Genomic DNA, 5,377 nt, shown 5'->3' with positions numbered 1-5,377 from the left:
ATCATGCCCAATAGCCATGACGAGCCGACGTTCCGTTTTCTTGAAGTTTATGCAAATTTTGAAGTCATAATTGAGTAGCAATCACATAAGCGAGTAGATAAAGATCCTACAGACAAGCCATCACCTTTTTCTTAGTATTATTATTCCAAGTGTTCATACTAAGGTAGGAGTTACGTTTAAGTTATTCAAATTATAGCTTAGACATCAATCGAGGCTATGGCCTTTAACCTTGAAAGTATTTTATAAACATTCAAAACAATTTTTCATAAACGTTACTTTATAACAAAGTAATGTCAACAAAAGATACATTTTGACGGGCATGTAGTAAACTGTAAGGGTGATATAGTAGTAAGTTTATTGCCTAAGGAAAAGTAATTCATACAAATCCCAATCAACCGAGGGACCCGTTTACTTACCTGGAGAAACTTACCAACGTGTTATAACTTATTAAGCCAAAGCATGCTATATCAAATGTCACATAAAAACAAAGATAAACGATTTCTAGGTTAAGCTTAAGAGTTATAGCTTAATCAAGAAACACCATTAAAATATTTATACAAACCTATTTATGTATAGGTTTAATATCATTCTCATTCAATCAAGGTTTCAAACGCACACCGACGGTACATGTGAATACGTTAACCTTTACAATCAGTAAAAACATATTTATACTCGATTAGATGAACGGGTGTTTGTCTTAAAGAGTCAGTCAATGTTTAAATGAGATTACGTGATCTCTAAGACGTTATAATACAAAGTAGAAAATAAAATCAACTCAAACCGATTACACATGTGTCTGGATCCAAACATAACTGTTCACCCTAAACAGTCAAAGGCTACATGGCTGCGGGCTAACGATCATAACTAGTTCTCCATTAAGGGATACGTGGCTCGGAGAACACTTTTGTGTGTGTAAGGCAGTTGTACATATACCGAAAGTAGAAATACTTCCGCTGAGCTTGTCAAGAAAACTATATTCATACGTGTTCACCAGCATGTAGCTGACATATTTTTCCAACCCTTTGCAGGTGATTAAGCATTAGTAGCAATAGCAAGGATTGGAGTCTTTATGAAGATTGAAGCGTGTTACAAGATGGCTCCGTTTTTGATAAACTAAATCCTTGTAATATGAACACATATTTTGTAAACGAATACTTAGGTAGTTAACTCCCAACTAAATTTTCAATGTAAATTAATATTATATTCAACCTAAAAGTCTTCCGCTAAAATTAACCCATAAACTCTGATATATTTACAAAACAGGTACCAACTTGTGGTCACACGCCTAGGCCCTAAGTCAGGGTGTGACAGGTTGGTATCAGAGCCATCGGTTTCAGAGAATTAGGTATTTAAACATCAATACCTAAGCTTTAACCTTAAAGTTATTATTATTATTATTATTCGTAGGGATAAGATAGGATTGGTAAACTTTCTATCCCTAAATATGATTAATTGCAGATGTCTTATGTTAACTATCTTGGTCATAGACGCCAAGTAGCCATTCAAACAAAACCGACACTCATTTGCGAACCATCAGATATGGTGAGCAGCAATAGTTATTATACTAGCTTTTTCAATCAAAATCAATCAATCATTCCGACATTATCATATGGGAGTCAACCCGTGTACCTCCCAAGAAGTCAGCAATGTCCAATCGAAATCTCTTACAATGTTTCCGATAACATTCCCCAATACTATCCATCTGAAATTCCAACGTATCATCCTTCAAAGGAGCAAGAAGTTCAGAGTAAGATCAAGCAGGAGACTGATTCAAACTCGTCAAGTTGGATGGACTGCCACTCCGACCTGAGCAAATGGCACTTTGGATTGCCACCACATGATTACCCATATCAGGTTCCACAGACTGTTGCCGAACCAAGCCGTAAACCAAAGATGAGGGTTATCTTGCCCTATAAAAAGAGATCAATTCAATCACCAGTCAATAATCCTTATGAATCGGAAGAGGATCCCGAAGAAGAAAAAGAAGAGGAAAACGAGAATCCTTATTTTTCTCCGTATGTTGGACCGAGACCTTCAATCTTCCAGCAAGCCAATGAAATCATCGAGGAAGCAAACCTCATTGAGGAATTTTACACAAACAATATCCCCGAAGAGGAAATGCATGCATACGTTGCAAAGACACATCTTTCTCTACGAGAGAACTCTTATCTCTTCCCAGCTGCATCTGCACCTACGGGATATCCTAACCCACCCAATGTGGTGATGGACGAGCTGCAGAATGAGAAAGTGAACAAAAACAAAATGGGAAAGAAATTGCTAAGAAATGTGACAAGATGAAAAATCTTGTTAAGAAATGGATTAGGGATTATAGAAATAGTTACTATGAATCGTTGTTGACTGTTATGTTTTCTTTCTTGTAAAATAAATAATGTATTATAAGAAAGTGTGTCTTTTCCTAAATCTTGTCTTATTCATGTAACAACATGTCTCGACAAGAAAAGGCTAACAGTAATCCTGATATTCAAATAATCGACAACAAAGAAAAGACTTTAGAAGAGAATATTCAGGCGATACTGAAGGATTATGTGCTCGGTATTCTTGATCTAATAGAAGCTGTAACTCCGCTTTATGAACTAAGGAAAAACGATCCGAGTAGAACTGCTACTCATTCTAATAAAAGAGGTAGGCGAAGCAAGAGTGAAACTGTAAACTCATGAAAAGAAACAAAAACAGAGACATAAAAGAAAGAAAGCCATAAAAAGGAAACCGAGAAAAAGAAATAAGTGATCAAAGCTCAACTGCCGAAAATGACCTTCGTGAGAAGAAAAAGAAATTAATAATTCAAGTGGGTCGTGACTTTAAAGGTTTCAAAGTTTACAATCCTAAAGAGTTTCAAGGTGATAAGGGAGCGATTGTTACCCTCCGATGGTTGGAGGAGATGGAATCGATTGTGTTAATAAGCAAGTGTACCGAGAGAAAGAAAGTTCAATATACCTCCCAAATTTTCAAAGGGGAGGCATTGGAATGGTGGAATACCCTGATCGAAGTCAAGGGTAGAGAGAATTTGTATAATCTAGAGTGGAAAACATTTAGAGAAATGATATTAAAGAAGTTTTGTCCGATTAATGAAATGGATCAAATACAAACCAAACTATGGAATCACAAGGTTGTGGGAACAAATGTCAAGGAATATAACACCAAATTTCTTGAGTACTGTAGGATTGTCCCTCATTTGGTCACTCCTGAAATTAATAAAGTGACGCGATACATTTACGGATTACCAATCGGAATCCATGATTTGGTACGTTCACATATGCAGTCCACGCCGGAATCTGCCATGGAGTTGGCAGGATACTTGATGGATGGGATTATTAGGAATAGGGATGAAAGAAAGAAGGATGATGGAAAATTAACGGTTGGAGGAAAGGTGAGGAAGGTTGAGAAGAAGAGGGAAGGGACGTTTGTGTATAATCGTCCTATTTGTAAGTCATGTGGCAAAAGACACTTTGGGAGATGTCAACAACCCCTAAATACCATCACGTGTAATTTTTGTAAGAAACCGGGTCATGTTGAAGCCGACTACAAGATAAAGGCAGTGGTGTGTTTCGATTGTGGAGAGAATGGGCATTTTAGTACGGAATGTCCGAAGAGGAAACCGACAACCAAAGCGGCAGGAGCAAGTGGTAGCGGTGCCAAGACCGATACCAAGAAAGGAAACGCACGAGTCTTCATGCTGGATACCCAGAAGGCCGCTGACATACCGGACATGATCACCGGTACGTTTCCTATTAATAGTGTTTATGCTAGCGGTTTATTTGAATCAGGTGCGAACCAAAATTTTATAGATTATAAATTCTGTAGTCTATTGAATGAACCCTTAGTTAAACTAGGTAATCATTATGAAGTTGAAACTGCTGATGGAAATGTAAGTAGAATAAATGAAGCTTTAAATAATGCCACAATTTCATTAGCCGATCACGTCATACTTGTACGACTGTTACCTATGACATTAGCAGGTTTTGATGTGGTTTTAGGTATGGATTGGTTATCATCTAATCAAGCCCGTATTCTATGTAATGTTAATGCCATTGATGATTGATATCCGAACGTCTAAGAACAAAATAATTCGAATAACCGGTGATAAAGAAGGGGGAAAGGTAGGAATAATTTAAAAGATAAAAGCAAGTCGCTGCTTAGGTAAGGGATGCCTTGCATTCATGGCCTATGTAACCAAAGAACCTGAACCCAAAAAGATGGAAGATGTGCCAATTGTATCTGAATTTCAAGATGTGTTTCCTGATGAAATACTAGGAGCCCCACCAGATAGAGAAGTCGAATTTAGAATAGATCTTATACCAGGAACTTCACCGATAGCTAAGTCTCCCTATAGATTAGCACCCACTGAAATGAAGGAATTGAAGAAACAACTAGATGAGCTTTTGGAAAAAGGATTCATACGACTGAGTTCGTCACCATGGGGAGCTCTAGTTTTGTTTGTAAATAAGAAAGATGGATCGACGAGAACGTGTATAGATTACTGAGAGCTAAATAAGGTTAAAATAAAAAACAAGTACCCACTACCAAGAATCGATGATCTGTTTAATCAGCTCCAAGGAGCAAGTTGTTTTTCTGAAATTGATCTTAGATCGGTTACCATCAGTTGAAAGTACAAGAGGAAGATATCCCTAAAACAACATTTAGAACCCGACACGGACATTATGAGTTCACCGTTATGCCGTTTGAACTCACTAATGCTCTGACAGCTTTCATGGACATGATGAATCGTATTTGTAAACCATATCTTGACAAGTTTGTTATCGTATTCATTGATGACATTCTTGTTTATTCAAAATATAAAGATGATCATCAAGTATATCTCAAAATCATACTTGAAACCCTAAGAAACTATAAATTGTACGCCAAATTCTCTAATTGTGAATTTTGGTTATCCGAAGTTCAATTTCTTGGTCATGTTATAAACGAAAAGGGTATTCAAGTAGATCTAGCAAACATAGAAGCTATTACTAATTGGGACAAGCCCAAAACACCAACTCAAGTCAGAAGCTTTCTAGGATTAGCCGGATATTACCAAAGATTCATACAAGACTTCTCGAGAATAGTTGTCCCATTAAATTCACTTACTAGGAAAGCAATTAAGTTTGAATGGGGACCGAAACAAGAGGAAGCATTCGAAACACTTAAACAAAAGTTAACTAATGCACCTATCTTGGCCTTGCCAGAAGGATTGGATAACTTTACCATATACTGTGATGCTTCGCACACAGGAATGGGATGGTTTTTGATGCAAGGAAAGAAAGTAATTGCTTATGCTTCAAGACAATTAAAAGTTCACGAGAAGAATTACACCACATACGATCTTGAATTAGGCGCTATAATTTTCGCATTAAAGTTATGG

This window comes from Bidens hawaiensis, unplaced genomic scaffold, assembly GCF_021521415.1.
Source record: "Bidens hawaiensis isolate Kalapana, Puna unplaced genomic scaffold, B.hawaiensis_p1.1 tig00000237_1, whole genome shotgun sequence".
In the NCBI taxonomy this organism is placed as follows: domain Eukaryota; kingdom Viridiplantae; phylum Streptophyta; class Magnoliopsida; order Asterales; family Asteraceae; genus Bidens; species Bidens hawaiensis.
The sequence above is the reverse complement of the archived record's forward strand: the minus strand, read 5'-3'. Positions refer to the sequence as shown.